Below are 19,033 nucleotides of genomic sequence, written 5' to 3' on the forward strand. Positions count from 1 at the left end.
ATTGAGTCTGCAAACTGGGCATGTGCCTTGACTGGGAATGAAACAGGACCTCCTGGTTCATAGGTAGATGCTCAACCACTGAGTGACACCAGCTGGGCTCATATGTGTTTTATTATTTCTATTGAGTACCAGGACTTTTTATCTTTTGTTTACTAATGTATAGTGTCTGTCACATATTAAGCATGGAATAAATACCTGTTTAATAAAAAATAAATTTATCAAAATAGTCATATGGTTTTTATTATTTGATTTTTTAATAATAAATTGTTACAGTAGGTGTTCTGGTGTTGAAGAATTGTTGCATTCTTGAAATAATGCTACTTAGAATAGTAGAAATTGAATTAACTTTCATCAATATTTAACTTAAGAATTTCCTAGTTATGTTCATAAGTGAGATAGTATAATTTTTTTCTTGCATTCATCTGGTCTTTTCTTTTTAACAGCTTTAATGAAATTATGTTTCACACATCACAGAGTTCATCTATTCAATTCAATGCCATGGTCTTTAGCACATTCACAGAGTGTGCAAACATCACCACAAACCAATCCCAAATTATTTCCATTATCCCCATGACTATAGGCAGTAACACTCCAAACCACCCCCCGCCCCCACAAGCAGTCACTAATCTGTCTTTTGCCCATATACTGTAGATTTGCCCATTTCAGACATCTGACCTTGGCATCAGTTGTATGTTTTCTTTCATCTTTGTGTTTCCTTAAAATATTTTCAGTAAAAAGGGGTTATTTCTTTGAAGGCTTTATAAAACTTATCCATAAAATTTTGAGTACTTCTTGTCTTTTGTTGTTGTATATGGAAAATTTTGATTGCCAACTTAATCCCTTTAATGATTAGTGTTATATTTGGGTTTGATATTTGTTCATGAATCAATTTTAGTTATTTGTAATTTTTTTTTTCAAATTTTTTATTAAGGTATTATATGTGTACATATCTTACCATTGCCCCCCCCCCCCCACTCCCATACCTGCCCTCACCCCCCAATGTTTTGCATCCGTTGGTTACTCTTATATGCATGCATACAAGTCCTTCAGTTGATCTCTTATTTCCCCCACCTCTCCCTAACCTTACCGCTGTAATTAGACAGTCTGTTTGATGCTTTACTGCCTCTGTAACTATCTTTTGGTTCATCAGTTTATAATGTTTTTCATTATCCCTAAATGAGTGAGATCATGTGATATTTTTCTTTCATTGACTGGCTTATTTCACTTAGCATAATGTTCTCTAATTCCATCCAGGTGTCTACAAATGGTAGTAATTCCTTCTTTTTTATGGCAGCATAGTATTCCATTGTGTAGATGTACCATAGTTTTCTGATCCAGTCATCTGCTGACGGGCACCTAGGCTGTTTCCAAATCTTAGCTATTGTAAATTGTGCTGCTATGAACATAGGGGTGCATATATCCTTTCTGATTGGTGTTTCTGGTTTCTTAGGATATATTCCTAGGAGTGGGATTACTGGGTCAAATGGGAGTTCCATTTTCAGTTTTTTGAGGAAACTCCATACTGTTCTCCACAGTGGCTGCACCAGTCTGCATTCCCACCAGCAGTGCACGAGGGTTCCTTTTTCTCCGCATCCTCGCCAACACTTGTTGTTTGTTGATTTGTTGATGATAGCCATTCTGACAGGTGTGAGATGGTATCGCATTGTCGTTTTGATTTGCATCTCTCAGATAATAAGTGACTTTGAGCATGTTTTCATGTGTCTCTTGGCCTTCCTTCTGTCTTCTTTCGAAAAGATTCTATTTAGGTCCGTTGCCCATTTTTTTATTGGATCATTTATCTTCCTTTTATTAAGTTGTATAAGCTGCCTGTAGATGTTGGAAATTAAACCTTTATCTGTGATACCATTTGCAAATATGTTCTCCCATACAGTGGGGTTTCTTGTTGTTTTGTTGATGGTTTCTTTTGCTGTGCAAAAGCTTTTTATTTTGATGTAGTCCCATTTGTTTATTTTCTCTTTGGCTTCCATTGCCCTAGGGGCAGTATCACTGAAAAAGTTCTTTTGGCATATGTCTGAGATTTTGCTGCCTGAGGATTCCTCTAGTATTTTTATGGTTTCCCGTCTTATATTTAAGTCCTGTATCCATTTTGAGTTTATTTTTGTGTATGGTGTAAGTTGGTGATCTAGTTTCATTTTTTTGCATGTATCTGTCCAATTTTCCCAACACCATTTATTGAAGAGACTGTCTTGACTCCATTGTATGCTCATGCCTCCTTTGTCAAATATTAATTGCGCATATTGGTTTGGGTCGATATCTGGATTCTCTATTCTATTCCATTGATCTATATGTCTGTTCTTGTGCCAGTACCAGGCTGTTTTGAGGACAGTGGCTTTGTAATACAGCTTGAAATCTGGTATTGAGATCCCTCCTACTTTATTCTTCTTTCTCAGGATTGCTGTGGCTATTCGGGGTCTTTTTTTATTCCAGATGAATTTTTGGAGAGTTCTTTCTAAGTCTGTGAAATATGCTGTTGGTATTTTAATGGGGAGTGCATTGAATCTATAGATTGCTTTGGGTAGTATGGACATTTTGATGATGTTGATTCTACCAATCCATGAACATGGTATGTTCTTCCATCTGTTTACATCTTCCTCTATCTCTTTTTTCAGTGTCCTGTAGTTTTCCGCATATAGGTCTTTTACCTCCTTGGTTAGGTTTATTCCTAAGTATCTTAATTTTTTTGGTGCGATGGAAAATGGGATTGCTTTTTTAGTCTCTCTTTCTGTAAGTTCACTGTTGGTGTATAGAAATGCCATAGATTTCTTGGCGTTAATTTTGTATCCTGCTACCTTGCCAAATTCATTTATTAAGTCTGTTAGTTTTTTGATAGAGTCTTTCGGGTTTTTTATGTACAATATCATGTCATCTGCAAATAAGGACAGCTTTACTTCTTCTTTTCCAATTTGGATGCCTTTTATTTCTTCTTCTTGTCTAATTGCAATGGCTAATACTTCCAGTACTATGTCAAACAGGAGTGGTGAGAGTGGGCATCCTTGTCTTGTTCCTGTTCTTAGGGGAAATGGTTTTAGTTTTTGCCCATTGAGTATGATGTTAGCTGTGGGTTTATCATATATAGCTTTTATTATGTTGAGGTATGATCCTTCTATTCCCACCTTGTTGAGAGTTTTTATCAAGAAAGGGTGTTGGATTTTGTCAAATGCTTTTTCTGCATCAATTGATATGACTATGTGATTTTTATCTTTCAATTTGTTTATGTGATGTATCACATTTATTGATTTTCGGATATTGAACCATCCTTGCATTCCTGGGATAAACCCTACTTGGTCATGGTGTATGATCTTTCTGATGTACTGCTGGATCCGATTTGCTAGAATTTTGTTGAGGATTTTGGCATCTACATTCATGAGGGATATTGGCCTGTAATTCTCTTTCATTGTGTTGTCTTTATCTGGTTTTGGTATTAGGGTGATGCTGGCTTCATAGAAGGAGCTTGGAAGTGTTCCTTCCTCTTGAATTTTTTGGAATAGTCTGAGGAGGATAGGTTTTAGTTCTTCCTTGAATGTTTGGTAAAACTCTCCTGTGAAGCCATCTGGCCCCGGGCTTTTGTTTGCCGGAAGCTCTTTGATGACTGCTTCAATTTCTTCCATAGTTACTGGCATATTGAGCTGTTTAGATTCTTCCTGATTGAGTTTTGGAAGGTTATATTTTTCTAGGAATATGTCCATTTCCTCCAGGTTGTCCAGTTTGTTGGAATAGAGTTGTTCGTAGTATTTTTTAACAATCCTTTGTATTTCGGCGGGATCTGTTGTTATTTCACCTCTTTCATTTCTGATTTTGTTTATTTGGGTCCTCTCTCTTTGCTTCTTGGTGAGCCTGGCTAGAGGTTCATCAATCTTGTTTATCCTTTCAAAGAACCAGCTCTTGGTTTTGTTGATCTTTTGTATTGTTTCTTTGGTCTCTATGTCGTTTATCTGTGCTCTGATCTTTATTATTTCCTTCCTTCTGCTTACACTGGGCTTTTCTTGTTGCTCTTTTTCTAACTCTTTGAGTTGTTGGGTTAGGTAATTTATTACCCCTGTTTCTTGTTTTTTGCAGTAGGCTTGTAGAGCTATGAACTTCCCTCTCAAGACTGCTTTCGCTGTGTCCCATAGATTTTGGATTGTAGTGTTTTCATTGTCATTTGTTGCCATGATGTTTTTTATTTCTTCTTTGATCTCTCTGTTAACCCAGTCATGGTTTAATAGCATGCTGTTTAGTCTCCATGTGTTTGATTTCTTTGGGTTGTTTTTATTGTAGTTGATTTCCAGTTTTATGCCACTGTGGTCTGAGAAGATGCTTGATATGATTTCTATCTTCTTGAATTTGAAGAGACTTTGCCTATGTCCCAACATATGGTCTATCTTTGAAAATGACCCATGTGCACTTGAGAAGAATGTATATTCTGTGGCTTTGGGGTGAAATGTTCTGAAGATGTCAATTAATTCCATCTGGTCTAGTGAGTCATTTAGGATTGATGTTTCTTTGCTGATTTTTTGTTTAGAGGATTTGTCCAATGGTGATAGTGGGGTATTAAAGTCTCCTACTATGATTGTATTGCTGTCAATCTCTCCCTTGATATCCTCCAGGAGTTTTTTTATGTATTTGGGTGCTCCTGTATTGGGTGCATATATGTTTACCAGAGTTATTTCTTCTTGTTGGATTGCTCCCTTTAGTATTATGAAGTGGCCTTCCTTATCTCTTGTTATGTCCTTCACTTTGAGATCTAATTTGTCAGATATAAGTATTGCTACCCCAGCTTTTTTTTCAGTTCCATTTGCCTGGAAAACCTTTTTCCATCCCTTCACCCTCAGTCTGTGTGCGTCTTTTTTTCTGAGGTGGGTTTCTTGTAGACAGCAGATATATGGGTCATGTTTTCTTATCCAATCCATTACCCTATGTCTTTTGATTGGGGCATTTAATCCGTTTACATTTAGAGTTATTATTGATAGGTACTTATTTGTCGCCATTCCTATTCTTTACACCTGTGTTCCTTCTTCGCTTCCTATTTCTTTTTTTTTTTTTTTTTACAGCAGACCCTTTAGCATTTCTTGCATTGCTGGTTTGGTGGTAATAAATTCCCTTAGTCCTTTTTTGTCTGTGAAGCTCCTGATTTCACCTTCAATTTTGATTGACAGCCTTGCTGGGTACAGTATTCTTGGATTCAGACCCTTCCTTTGCATGACTTTGTATATTTCATTCCATTCCCTTCTGGCCTGATGAGTTTCTGTTGAGAAATCAGTTGCTAGTCTGATGGGGGTTCCTTTGTATGTAACTTTCTGTCTCTCTCTGGCCGCTTTTAAGATTCTTACTTTGTCGTTGGTGTTTGCCAATTTAATTATAATGTGCCTTGGCGTCGGTCTTTTGGGGTTCATTTTGCTTGGGACTCTGTGAGCTTCTTGGATTTGTGTGGGTTTTTTCTTCTCTATATCAGGGAAATTTTCTGTCATTATTTCTTCAAATAGGTTTTCTATTCCTTGCTCAGCTTCCTTTCCTTCTGGAACCCCTATTATGCGGATGTTGTTTTGTTTCGTGTTGTCCCAAAGTTCCCTTAGGCTCTCCTCCTGCCTTTTAATTTTTTTTTCTAGAAGTTGCTCTACTTGGGTATTTTTTCCCATCTTGTCTTCTAGCTCACTGATGCGGTCCTCTGCTTCTAGTCTACTCTTGATGCTTTCTATTGAGTTCTTTACAGCAGCGATGTCATTTTTCATTTCTTCTTGGTTCTTCTTCATTTCCTCTTGGTTCTTGCTCATATTGTCGAATTTGTCTTCCATTCTTTTCAGCCACCTTATGACCATTTCTCTGAATTCTTTTTCTGGAAGGTTGCTTGCTTCCATTTCATTTACTTCCTTTTCTGGTGATGCCTGCTTTTCTTTCATATGCGGGCTGTGTCTTTGTCTCCCCATGGTCTCTCTTCTCTGGGTGTCTGGTTATGTAGTTCTCTCTCTCCTGCGTCGATTTAAAGGCACAAAATACAGCACTACCAGGTACAACACACAAGGCACTGAACAGAAATGTATTCACGATATTAACAACCTCCAATAAAGGTGACCACCAGAGAAAGACAAATCAGGGGATAGTAGAGAAAGAAGAAGAGGAAAAAGAAAGAAAGAAGAAGAAGAAAAAAAAAGAGGGTGTCAAAATGAAATTGGGAAAAGGGAAAAAAAGAAGAAAAAAAAGTAAGAGAGACAAGAAAGAGACTAAGAGAGAAAGGGAAACAGACTATATATATTGGGGATAAAACTCCAATAGAACAATCACTTATCCCAGCAAATGCCAGTAACAAGTACCTGGGGATTAATACAAACTACAACACCAACTAATATTGAGTGAGGCAAGGGAAAACAGAAGCACTAAACAAACAAAAAAATAAACAAAAGAAGAATAAGCAAAACAATCTCACAAAAAAGCATAAAAATTCGATATAATCTACATTCAAACGAACAACAACAAAAGGACAGAGAGAAGAACAATTTTTTGGATAGTTAAGACAGCGAAGAGAGAGGTGTGTATGGACTTGGAGCAGGGGATTGGAGATTAGATATATAAGTAGGGTGAAATTTTAAAAGGGGGTAAACAGAAAAAATAGGGAAAATCTAAAGCAGGAAAGGGGTAAGATAAACAGGACACTGAAAAGGGAAAAGTGAGGAAGAGAGTGATGGCATAAAGGTAGATTTGAGATAGAGTAAAATGATGCTAAAGGAAAGATAAAAATAGAATGTAGAACATTAATCCCAAAACAAAATGAAGAGAAAATAAAATGACACTTAAAAAAAAAAAAAAAGATAAAATAGCAGTAGTAATAATACGGATTGAAAATAAAAATGTAATAATTAAAAAGGTAAAATCAAGTGAGGAAAAAAATTAGTTTCTTGAGTAAAAGATGCAAAAAATGAAAATAAAAAAATAAAAAATAAAAATAAAATGTGGAGTAGTGAAGGTCATTCACTTCCTCTGTTGTTCTGTTTGGCACGCCTGTTTCTCAGTCCGGACAGTATTGCAGTTCCCTGCGTTCCACTGCTCTTCAGTGATGTAAGCCAGTCCTGATTTTAAGCAGGCGGTGTGTCTTAATTCGTATTCCTTTATTTTTGATTACACAAGAGTCAATTTGTGATTCAGCCCCTGGGTGGCAGTGTTTCTGGATTGACTTCCGGGTTTATCTATGGCCTCTCTAGGGAGTGTTAGAGCCTTCTTTCCCTGTGGCACTCACTACCGGTTTGTGGGAGTGGTCTGCCTCAGAGCTGGCTCTCCGATGGTCACTCCCCGCTCCAATCCCCAGGTTCCAGAAAAACAACTTTCCCCTGCAGTCTCCCAGGGTGTCCCCAACTGGGTGAACCTATGAATTGGGCTTAGTAATCAGAAGCAAGAATTTCAAGAGGAAAAAGCCCAAGTGTGCGCACTCCGTGGCTGCGCGTAAGTCTAGCACACCCCTGAAATTCTTAGGGTGTCCCTGCACTTCAGATCAAAATGGGTTGCTTTTTAGAGAGCCCTTCTGTTAGCAGCTCTGAGGACCCCCTTCCACATTCACAGATCACGCCAGCCCCAGCAGCCACCGATTTTTCTAGGCACAGACTTCCCTGGTCCTCCAGCTCCCGCAAAACGCGCGTTCCTCTCTCGCGCTGGGACCAGAGACCTCACCTTATCCCAGGCGAAATCTGACCTTTCCGTGGTGGAGTTTAGAGCTCCTCTGAACCCGTGTGTTTGCGCCAATTGGGGAGCGTTGTTCTGGGGCTCGCAGCTGTTCCGTGGGTGCCGCAGTTGTGGATTCTCAGGCTTCGGATAAGCTCCACTTTCCGGTTCCAGATGGCGGCGACTCCGCGTCCAAGCCCGCAGCTCCGGGAGGGGACCCAGCCGCAGTGGGAGCTGCCAGGTCAGGGGAACCCCGTCTAGCAGTCTCCCACCTTCTTCTGGAGTTCAGCTGTCCCCCAACTTGCCAACAAACACTCCTAGTGCGACCCTCAGCTGTTCTTTCTTTCTGCTCCGGGACAAGGCTCGGAACACGTCTGTCTATTCCGCCGCCATTTTTCTCCCCCTTATTTGTAATTTTTGTCTATTATTCATATGATGTGTTAAACTTCATTGATATTTTTTAAATCTTATTTTATTGTTGAGAGTATTACAGATGTCCCGCATTTTTCTCCCTTGCCCCCCTGCACTTATCTCTCACCCATCCCAGGCCTTCACCTGTCTATTGTCTGTGTCCATGAGCTATGACTAATTTGTACTGCTAAGTCCCTTCTCCTTTTTCACCCATCCTCCCACCCCCCTCCTATATGGAAAATGTCAAAATGTTCTCTGTATCTATGAGTCTGATTCTGTTGTGCTTGTTCATTTATTTTGATTTTTAGATTCAATTGTTGACAGATATGTATTTATTGCCATTTTATTGTTCATACTTTTTGTGTCTTCTCCTCCTCCTCCTCCTCCTCCTAGAAGACCCTTTAACATTTCATGTAATACTGGTTTGGTGGTGATGAACTCCTTTTTCTTGTCTGGGAAGCCCTTTAGCTGACCTTCAATTCTAAGTGATAGCTTTGCTGGGTAGAATAATATTGGTTATAGGTTATTATTGCTTTTCATCACTTTGAATATTTTTTGCCACTCCTTCTGGCCTGCAAAGTTCCTGTTGAGAAATCAGCTGACATCATATGGACACTCCCTTATAGGTAACTAACTGCTTTTCTCTTGCTGCTTTTTAAAAAAATATATGTATTTTATTGATTTTTTACAGAGAGGAAGGTAGAGGGATAGAGAGTTAGAAACATCGATGAGAGAGAATCATTGATCAGCTGCCTCCTGCACACCTCCTACTGGGAATGTGCCCACAACCCAGGTACATGCCCTTGACCGGAATCGAACCTGGGACCTTTCAGTCTGCAGCCTGACGTTCTGTTCACTGAGCCAAACCGGTTAGGGCTCTCTTGCTCCTTTTAAGAGTCTCTCTTTGTCTTTAACCTTCAGCATTTTAATTATGATGTGTCTTGGTGTGGGTCTCTTTGGATTCATCTTGTTTGGAACTCTCTGTGCTTCCTGGACTTGTATGTCTATTTCTTTCACCAGGTATAGGAGGTTTTCTGTCATTGTTTTTTTTCAATAGGTTTCCAATTTTTTGGTACCTCCTTTTTCCTTCTGGCACCCCCACCCCCCATTATGCGAATGTTGGTATGCTTGAAGTTGCTCCAGAGGCTCCTTACACTATCTTCATATTTTTGGATTCTTTCTTTACTTTTGCTGCTCTGATTGGGTGTGCTTTACATCCTTATATTCCGAATTCTTCATTTGATTCTTGGCACCCTCTATTGTACTGTTGATTCCCTGTAAATTACTCTTTTTATTTTATTTTATTTTATTGATTTTTTACAGAGAGAAAGGGAGAGGAATAGAGAGTTAGAAACATCAATGAGAGAGAAACATCGATCAGCTGCCTCCTGCACACCCCCTATTGGGGATGTGCCCACAACCAAGGTACATGCCCCTGACTGGACTCAAACCTGGGACCCCTCAGTCCATAGGCCGACTCTCTAATCACTGAGCCAAACAGGTTAGGGCTGTAGATTATTCTTTATTTCAGTTAGTGTATCCTTCATTTCTGACTGGTCCTTTTTTATATTGTTGATGTTCTCACTAAGTTCCTTAAAGTTCTCACTAAGTTCCTTGAAGTACTCAGTAAGTTCCTTGGTCATCCTTATAACCCATTATTTTGAACTCTGTATCTGGTAGTTTTTTTGTTTAGTTCTTTTTCTGGAGATTTCTACTGTTCTCTCATTTGTAACACATTTCTTTGTCTCTGCATTTTGGCTGCTTCCCTGTGTTTGTTTCTATGTGTTAGGTAGATCTGCTATGTCTTCTGGACTTGGTAGAATGGCCTTGTGTAGAAAGTACCCTATAGGGCCCAGGGACTCAGTCTCCTCAGTCATCTGAGCTGGGTGCTCCAGGTGCACCCCTGTGTGAGCTGTGTGCACTGTCCTATTAAAGTTGAGCCTTGTTTGATATTGTCATGACTAGGAAGGGTTGACCCTCAGGTTACAAGGATCACCTACAACTATAGCAGAAGAGCTGCTGTGCAGGAGCTGACCCTATGGAGTAGGACTTGCTTGAGTGGAGCTTTGGTGCTCACTGAGTTCACCTCTTGAGTGTCACTCATGGAGGTGGTAGGTTGTAATCTGGCATGGTCCAAGCTGACCACTAGGTGCACTGGCTCTGGAGTCTCCTGGGAGGTGCAGAGTCAGTCACTCCCATTGCCTTGCCCAGGGACACCTAGTATGAACTACAAAGCAATCTGCAGATGGCTGCTACTTGTGTTGGGCTTGGGGGTGCCCAGGAGAGGCCAAGTTGTGAACCAAAGCAGGCTGGCAATAGTGCTGGGCCTGGGGCCACTTATTGAGAGGTATGGGGCATGCTGGAGCTGGCTCCTGCTTGTTTGAGAGATTTTTGGAAAGTCTGAAGCATGAGGCAAGAGAGACAGGTTTCATGGAAAAGACACTGGAAATGGCTTGGTTGAGCCTGCAGGTAGGGAGGGACAGGGTTTCAGGGACTCACCAAGGTGGGGTGAAAAGTATGAGCCAGTTTGATGAAGATTCATATATGGCAATGCCTATTGCCTCTGTGGCGGGGAGGACTCAGCAAAGAAACAGTGGCCTCTGCCAGCACTTCTGTCTGGGAGAAAGCTGCCCTTATAGCTCTCACCCTGATTCCAGACAAGTTAGTTCTTCCCCAGTTGTCCCAGGTTCCTTTCAAGCTGCTTCCTCGGTGGTAGAGCTCAGAGGGAGTGAGATGGTGTGTGGGCCCTTTAAGAGGAGCTGCCTAGGGCTCCAGCAGTCTCTGTGCCACTCAGCCACAATTACTGCTGGTTTTTACAGCCAGAAGTTGTGGGGACTTCTCTTCCCAACACTGGAACCCTGGGCTGGGGGCCTTGGTGTGGGGCTGGGACCCCTCGCTCCTCAGGAAAACCTCCACAGTCAAGCTATCCCTCCAGATTTTAAACCACCACGTGTGGGTGTGTGCCCAGCTGGTTCCTCAATTCCACCCCCTGCCCCGCCTTTCAGCTAGATTTCAGGTATTTCTGAATGATGGTTGTTCTGTGTTTTAGTTGTAATTTTGATGTGGTTGCGGGAGGTGTTGAGTGCCACATTTACCTACTCCACCATCTTGACTGGAACCTTCATTGATATTTTGTTACTTATAATATTCTAATATTTTTCAATGTTTTTTAGCATTGATTTAATTTGAAAATAAAAAACTAAACATACAGCTAAGTTGAAAGAATTCTATATATCCATATAATCATATATAAATTTTACTATTAACATTTTAGTATGTGTGCCTTATCAACTTTCTATCCATCTATTCATTCACCAATTGCCTTTTTAAAATGCATTTCAAAAAAGTTAACAGCATCAGTACACTTCACCCTAAATACTTCAGCATGCATATCATTAACTAGAATTCAAAATTTGACTACACCTTCTTCTCCTTTGCTTTTAAGGTAAAATCTACATGCTGAAATACTAAAAATGTCATTCAGTGAATTCTGATAAACAACCGTCTAACTCAAATGCCTATTCAGTATAGAGCATTACCACTACCCAAGCAAACTACCTCATGCCTCTTTCCAGTCAATTTTGTATCCTCTTCCTCCCTTGATAATCACTATACATTAGTCTTACCTGTTACAAAACATCATATAAACAACATTGCATAGTATGCACGATTTTGTGTCAAACTTCTTCTATCCATCATGTTTTTGAGATTCATCCATGTTGTTCAATGTATCAGTAATTTGTTTCTTTTTATTATTGAGTAATATATCATTGTATGAATGCATATCCATTTGTTTATCCATTCTCTTGGGCTGCTTCCAGTTTGGGGCTATTCTGAATAAAGGTGCAAGGAACATTCTTATAAAAGCAATTTTGTGCATAATTATTTTCATTTGTTCTGGGAGAGTATCTAGTATTGAAATTATTAGATCATAAATAGGTTTAAGTTTTACAAGAAACTGCCAGATATTTTTACAAAGGGGTCATATCCTTTTATATTTCCACTAACAGTGTTTGCAGATACTGGTTGCTCTACATCTCACCAACATTTGGTTTGGTCAGCCTTTTTAATTTTTTCCATTTTTGTGAATGGCTATTGAAATATCTATGTGAATTTATTTGGCATTTCTCTGATGACTGATGTTATTGAACACTATTTCATACATTTAGTAGTCTTTCATTCATGTATTTTCTTTTATGAAGTATTTATTGAAGACTTTTGCTCATTTTAAAATTGGGTATTTTTAAATAAATAGTAGGGATTTTTATATACCTTGGCACCAGTCCTTGTCTCCCAGTTTGAAGGTTTTTTATTGTTTTTTTGTTGTTGTTCTTAAATGAAAATTAATTTATTTTTATTGATTTGAGAGAGAGGAAAGGAGAGGGAAGAGAGAGAGAGAGACAGAGACAGACAGACAGACAGACACACACACACACACACACACACACACACACACACAGAGAGAGAGAGAGAGAGAGAGAGAGAGAGAGAGAGAGAGAGAGAGAGAGAGATTGATTGTTGTTCCACTCATTTATGCATTCATTGGTTGTTTCCTATATGTGTCCTGACCAGGCATTGAACCTGAAACCTTGTTGTATTGTGATGACACTCCAACCATCTGAGCTACCTGGCCAGTTTTTACACTCTTAACATACAATGAGTGGTCAGATTATTATGATCTCTATATATATATTAGATGCCCGGTGCATGGATTCGTAAATGGATGGGGTCCGGCCAGCCTGGCCAGCGGGAGTGGACATGGGTGGTTGGCCGGCCTGCTGCTGGTCGAACTCCTGGTTGAGGAGACAATTTGCATATTAGCCTTTTATTATATAGGATATACACTGAGTGGCCAGATTATTATGCGTTCAGAGATCATAATAATCTGGCCACTCAATGTATTTTTACCAATTTGACCCATAGCTGTCCCAGTTGGAATTACTCAACTGTTCCTTTTCTATTCTTAAGCTGAAAGAAGTATAGTCTTAGAAGTTTTAGGGTATGGAGATGATATTTTGATCACTAGAAATTACTCAGATTCTGTAGTACAGTTGATTTTTTTCTTAAAGTGGAATTTATAAACATTCGTGAACAATCTCAGTTTGTTCACTGAGTTCATCCTTCTCGGACTGTCTGCTGGCTCCCTCATCCAGGCTCTGCTCTTTGTTCTGTTCCTGGGGCTTTACCTGCTGACAATGATCCTGGTGATCAGAGGGGACTATCACCTGCACATACCCATGTATTTCTTCCTCTCACACCTGTCCATCCTAGATATCTGCTTCTCAGTTATTATGCCCCAAATGCTATAGAACTTCCTGCCTCATACGAAAGGTATCTCAGAGTTTCCTGAGAAACTGCACCACCCAGAATATCCTTTTTCTCCCCTTTGGGTGTGCTGAAACCCATCTTCTCTTTCCCATGCCTATGACCACTATGCTCCTGTCTGCCACCCGCTGCTCTACACTCTACACCGTGGTCATGAACAGGTTTCTGCACTGCAATGGTCAGTGTGGCATGGGTGATGGGGTTTCTAAACTCACCAGGGAATAATCTTTTTATCCACAAGTTACATTTTTGTGAGTCCACGATTATCTCCCATTTCTGCTGTGAGCTGCCTTGGCTCTTCCCTCTATTCTGTCCCTCTGTTCCACTTCCAAAGAATTCCTTCTCTCAGGGTCCAGTGCTTTTCTGCGGCTGCTGACACTTCCCCTGATCCTCTTCTCCTACACCAGAATCATGTCTGCCATGCTGAGCATCTGCTCCTCTGAGGGCCAGGACAAAGCTTTTTCCCACCTCACTGTGGTGCGCTTGTTCTATGGGATGGCTTTATTGAGGGACATCGGCCCCCACTCAGTCTCAGTGTTGGAGTGAGTGGCCTGCACTCAGTTCAGTGTGATCATGTCCTTGCTGAGCACTCTCATCTACAACCTCAAGAGCCGGGAGGGGGAGCTGCTTTGCAGAGGGAGCCGAGGCCACAGAGTGTGCACGAGGCTCAGAAAACGCTGTGCATATTCTTCTCGGAAAACAAAAATTATCTCTAGAGGAGAAAGATTATTATAGGCACAGAGCACTTGGGGAAATTACATTTTAATTAAATTAAAATGTTTTGTCTGGATTTCGAAGTAAATAAACTTCCACGAAAGCAGAGGTTGAGAGGAAAAAAAGCTTGGTATGCTGACTCCTATCCAGTAGCCCTTTGCAAAATAATCTGAGAGTGGAATCTTGGCTCCATCTTCAGAGATAGGAGGGCTGACACAGATGAAATGTATTGGAGCAGAACAGGGTCTCTGGCCAAATGGCTGACGTTTCTTGGAATTTTCACAAAGGAACATAATAAAGAAAGGTGCTACAAGAATGAAGGAATAAGTTATATATAGATAATGCTCCAGAGTGGAGATAGTCAGAGCTGTTCATTCACTCGACCTTGTGCTATTTACTGGAATAAATTGGCAAGTATGCCTGCAGATAAGGTGGTACAATGGTTAATTTGTGTGTTAACTTCACTGGGCTAAGGGATGCCCAGGTAGCTGGTAAAACAATTATTTCTAGGTGTGTCTATCAGGTTGTTTCCAGAAGAGATTAGCATCTGAATGAGTAGAATGAGTAAGAAGATTGCTCCCATCAACTTGGGTGGGTATCGTCCAATCTGTTGTGGGCCCAAATCGAACAAAACTGTGAAGGTAGGGTGAATTTGCTTTCTCTGCTCGAGCTGGAACACCCATCTTCTCCTGCCCTCAGATATTGGTGCTCCTGGTTCTTCAGATTGGGACTTACCCCACTGGCTTTTTGGGCCTCCAATTTGCAGACAGCAGATCATGCATGGGATTTCACAGCCTCCATAGTCATGTGAGTCAATCTCTCATAATACATTATCTATCTATCTATCTATCTATCTATCTATCTATCTATCTATCATCTATCTAATATATCTATATCTATATCTATATCTATATCTATATCTATATCTATATCTATATCTATCTTCTATATCTACTAGTAATCTGTTTTTCTAGTTCTGTTTTTCTGGAAAACCATGACCAATACAGCAAGGAAAAGAAAAATGAATAGATTGTCAGATGTGGAGAGCAGCTATAGCATTTGGACAGGTTCAAGCCTCAGACTGACTTGCGGCAAAGCCACATACAAGTCCCAGCTTGGAGGGCAAAGCCCTCCCAGCACAATTATAGCCAAAGGCTATGGTTGTAAGCTTGACCTTATAGTCTGACCCTGCAGGCCTAGGTAGCTAAGGGATGTGGGCTGCGGGAGGTGCAGCAAGTGCTGCCTAAAGCCCTAAACCAAGCTTCATAGAGTTCAGAGAATGGCAACAACAGGAAAGAAGCAGATTTGAAACTCGCAAGAACATTGTAAACATCTTTGCTTTGTGTGATCTGACTCTAAAATAAAGCTTCCGTTTACAGGCTGTGTCACTGTTTCCTCATCCAGGCACAGTGATCCTCATCCAGGCACAGTGATCCACCTGAGAGGCCTTACATTTTCAAATATAGAGTATGCATTTGATCCAGGTACATTTGAATCAGGTACAGTTTATGGAATGTGAGATAGAATTGAATAATAATAGAAGCAAATTAAAAAGATTAATAAGCTACTCCTCTGCATCTATTTAATTAATAAATATAAATATATAATAGCAGCCTATTGACAAACATTAAAAACTTCTAAATATTTGGAGAATAGTATCCTCTGCTTAGGGACAGGTAGAATGACTATTGTAAAGATGTCAGTTGTTCCCAAATTGGTTTATATGTTCAGTATATTAATCATAATTTCAGAATACTTTTATTATTTTTAAAAATCTTTATTGTTGAAAGTATTACATATACCTCCCTTTTCCCCCCATTGACCTCCTACTAGTCCACCCCTGCCCCCTGCCCCCTGCCCCAGGCCTTCACCACCCTATTGTCTATGTCCCCTGAATTATGCATATATGCATCAAAGTCTTTGGTTAACCTCTTCCCTCCCACCCACCCCTGCATTCCCTCTGAGATTCTGCAGTCTGTCCTATGCTTCTATGTCTCTGGATCTATTTTGTTCATCAGTTTATTCATTAGATTCCACATATGAGTGAGATCATGTGATACTTGTCTTTCTCTGATTGGCATATTTCACTTACATAATACTCTTCTGGTCCCTCCATGGTGTCTCAAAGAGTAAGAGATCCTCCATTTTCACTGCTGCATAGCATTCCATGGTGTAAATGTACCAAGTTTTTTTATCCACTCATTTATTGATGGGCACTTGGGCTATTTCCAAATCTTAGCTATTGTAAATTGTGCTGCTAATAACATAGGGGTGCATGCATTTTTTCTGATTGGTGTTTTGGGTTTCTTAGGATATATTTTAAGAAGTGGGATCACTGGGTCAAAAGGAAGTTCCATATTTAATTTTCTGAGGACATGCCATATTGTTTTCCATAATGGTTATACCAGTATGCATTCCTACCAGCAGTGTACTAGGGTTCCCTTTTCTCCACATCCTCACCAGCACTTGTCATTTGTTGAAAGGTGTGAGGTAATACCTCATTTTCATGTTTTATTTTGCATCTCTCTGATGATCAATAACTTTGAGCATTTTTTTCATATGCCTATTGGCCATCTGTATGTTCACTTTGGAGAAGTGTCTATTTGCCCATTTTTAAATTGGATTGTTTGTCTTCATTTTGTTAAGTTGTATGAGTTTCTTATATGTTTTGAATATTAAACCTTTATCAGATGTATCATTGCCATATATGTTCTCCCATATAGTGGGCTCCCTTTTTGTTTTGTTGATGACTTCTTTTGCTGTGCAGAAGCTTTTATTTTGATGTAGTGCCATTTGTTTATTTTCTCCTTAGTTTCCCTTGCTGTAGATGTATCAGTAAACATACTGCTACGAGAGATGTCTGAGATTTTGCTGCCTATGGTTTCTTCTCGGATTTTTATGATTTCACGACTTACATTTAAGTATTTTATCCATTTTGAGTTTATTCTTGTGTATGGTATAAGTTGGTGGTCTAGTTTCATTTCTTTGCATATTTCTGTTCAATTTCCCCAACACAATTTATTGAATAGACTGTCTTGATTCCGCTGTATGCTCTTGCCTCTTTTGTCAAATATTAATTGAGCAAAATGGCTTGGGTAGATTTCTGGGGTCTCTGTTCTGTCCAATTGATCTATATGCCTGTTATTGTGCCAGTACCAGGCTGTTTTGATTCCAGTGGTTTTGTGGTGTAACTTGATATCTGGTATTATGATTCTTCCACACTTGTTCTTTTTCAAGATGGCTGTAGTTCTTCAGGGTTTTTTTTGGTTCCATATAAATTTTTGGAGTGTTTGTTCTATATCTGTGAAATATGCAGTTGGTATTTTAATAGGGATTGCATTGAATCTATAGATTGCTTTGGGTAGTATGGACATTTTAATTATGTTAATTTTACCAATGCATGAATATGGCATATTCTTCCACTTGTTTATATATTCCTCTATCTCTTTTTTCATCATCCTGTAGTTTGCTGAGTACAAGTCTTTTACCTCTGGTTAAGTTTATTTCTAAGTCGCTTAATTTTTTTGTTGCAATGGTAAATGGGATTGTTTAGTTTATCTTTCTAAGAATTCATTATTGGTGTATAAAAAAGCCATCAATTTCTGGGTATTAATTTTGTATCCTGCTAAACTGCTAAGTTCATTTATTAAATCTACTAGTTTTTTTCCTGTGTGGAGTCCTTAGGGTTTTCTATGTATAATATCATGTCATCTGAGAATAATGAGTTTTATTTCCTCCTTTCCAATTTGGGTGCCTTTTATGTTTTCTTCTACTGATTGCGGTGGCTAGAAATTCCAGTACTGTCCTATATAATAAAAGACTAATATGCAAATTGTCCCCTTGACTGGGAGTTGGACCAGGGGGTGTGGCCAGCCTGCCAACCTCCCACAGTCCCTCCCGCCACCCGGCCTGATTAGCCCCAATTGAGGCAGGCCGGTTGGACCCCACCCGTGCACGAATTCGTGCCCTGAGCCTCTAGTGTTGAATACTAGTAAGAGTGATGAAAATGGACATCTATGTCTTATTCCTGTTCTTAGGAAAAAGGGTTTTAGCTTTTACCCATTGAGTATGATGTTCACTGTAGGTTTGTCATCTATGGCCTTTATTATGTTGAGATATGCTCCCTTTATTCCCACTGTGCTAATAATTTTTATCAAAAATGGGTTTTGGGTTTTGTCAAATGCTTTTTCTGCATCTATTGATGTGATCATGTGATTTTTGTCTTTCAATTTGTTTATGTGATGTATCACATTTATTGATTTGTGAATATTGTACCAGCCTTGCATCCCTAGAATAAATTCTACTTGGTCATGGTGTATGATCTTTTTAATATATTGCTGGATCTGATTTGGTAATATTTTGTTGAGGATATTAGTATCTATATATATCAGGCACAGTGGCCTGTAATTTTCTTTCTTTGTAGTGTCTTTATCTGGCTTTGGAATTAAGATAATGCTGACCTCATAAAAAGAGCTTGGAAATGTTCCTTCCTCTTGGATTTTTTTGAAATAGTTTTAGGAGGCTAGTTGCTAGTTCTTCTTTGAATGTTTGGAAAACTCCCTTGTGAAACCATCCAGGCAAGGGCTTTAGTTTGCTGGGAGTTTTTGATTACTGCTTCTATTTCCTCAGTTGTTATTGGCCTATTCAGGTGTTCTGATTCTTCCTGATTCAGTTTTGAAAGATTGTATTTCTGTAGTAATTTGTCCAATTCATCCACATTGTCCAGCTTGTTGGCCTATAGTTGTTCATGGTATTTTCTTACAATCTTTTGTATTTCTGTGGTATCAGTTGTAACTTCACCACTTTCATTTCTGATTTTATTTGTTTGGGTCCTCTGTTTCCTGATGAGTCTGGCTAAAGGTTCATCAATCTTGTTTATTGTTACAAAGAACCAGTTCTTGGTTTCATTGAAAAAAATATATATATGGGATCTATG

The sequence above is a fragment of the Plecotus auritus genome (assembly GCF_963455305.1).
Source record: "Plecotus auritus genome assembly, chromosome: 3".
NCBI classification, from domain to species: domain Eukaryota; kingdom Metazoa; phylum Chordata; class Mammalia; order Chiroptera; family Vespertilionidae; genus Plecotus; species Plecotus auritus.